Source organism: Temnothorax curvispinosus, unplaced genomic scaffold, assembly GCF_003070985.1.
Source record: "Temnothorax curvispinosus isolate PA1 unplaced genomic scaffold, ASM307098v1 QBEX01006657.1, whole genome shotgun sequence".
In the NCBI taxonomy this organism is placed as follows: Eukaryota; Metazoa; Arthropoda; class Insecta; order Hymenoptera; family Formicidae; genus Temnothorax; species Temnothorax curvispinosus.
In genome coordinates, this window is record NW_020216437.1 from 1,344,700 (window position 1) to 1,346,217 (window position 1,518).

Genomic DNA, 1,518 nt, shown 5'->3' on the forward strand with positions numbered 1-1,518 from the left:
TCATTTCCGTGCTTTTTCCGTCATCTTTCTTTTTATCGTTTGCGTTTCTCGTCGTCGCGGGACTAGACGGGATATACACAGGACGAGCGCATAATCGTCCGCGCGGCCTGGAAAGGCCGACGCGATCGCGCGCAGTCGAGATTCCGCTCGTTCTTACGCGGCGAGAGCATATATACGAGAGGCCATAGATTACTGTTTTATGCCGCGATGAAACTATCTCTAGGCTAGGTGCGGCCTGGCACGTTCGCCTGCCCAGGCCGACGAAAAGGAAAAAGCCACCGCAGATTTCCCTCGCGCCTCTCCACGGAACCGTTCAGCCGCGGCGGCAAGCAAGCTATACGCTTCGTAACGCTCCGGGCCGGTAACGCGCGCGCAGGTACCATTGGCGGCACGGCGCCGCGGTTTCAAACTTGAGGCCGCGGTTGCGTTCCTTTATCACGATGGTTTTGCCATCACGCCGCTAGAAAGGAACGCGGCCTCGTGCACTTACCCGCGGATCATAAAGCACGCCGTAACCGTACTATTCGCACAATGTGCCGTAGGTCTCGCCGATATCCGGTGTGTGAAGTCGGAAAAGGGTTCACGAGGACGAAGAGCGTACGAATGTTTAACCTAGCAATAAAAATCGATTGCTACGCGGAGCATATAACACAATCACGACAAATGCGAAATCTGATAAAGATATCACATATATCTGATAAAAGTTAGCATCAGATATTTAAATTTCTAAATTATAATAGCGATGAAAGAAAATGTTGATTAAAAGGTAGAATGACAAAGATGTTTCTATCGTTTCAAAAACTAAGAATGAGATATTTTGCTTAATACTCGTAATAGCATAAATAATTTTAACGAGATAATCCAACATCGCCGATCAGGTAATGTATTACTTAAAATCAACTGCTGGACCTAAACGATCCCCGACAGTTTATAACTTTAATTGTGGCGAAATATCAATGCGTAATATTGTGCGCTTTTTAGACGAGAAAATCACTTTACGAAACAAGTATAGTTAAACCAATTGATCCGTGAATTCCAACGCGAAGGAAAACACGTCGAGAGAACGAAACGCGTCCATCTCTCCCACATAGCTCCGTACGACCGTGAAACAATCGAGTTGCGGGAACGATCGCTCGCGATATAATGGGATTTTCTTTTGTACCGTGACTCACACAAACAACGCGCCTTCGCACAGTCCGTATTGAGAACGAAAGGAATTAGAGCGAACACGAGCGATCGACGTTCCCGTGAAGTTCGCCCTTCGCCACTCGCTACTTGCCACTCGCCCTCCCGCCGTTCTCAATTCTTACATGTTCCCGTTAATAAGGACTTTTTCGTGCCTGCTCGCGCGTGTCACGCACGCGGGACACCTACCCGGCCCTGGTGCCCATTAACTCGGGCAAAAAGCCCGAAAGGAAAACCGTCCGCGCCCACGTCGGTTATAATACCGCATTTGTATATTAAGCTCGCCGATCGTAAAGTCAAATATTCTCGCGGCTCGCGCAAAGCAGCCCGGTA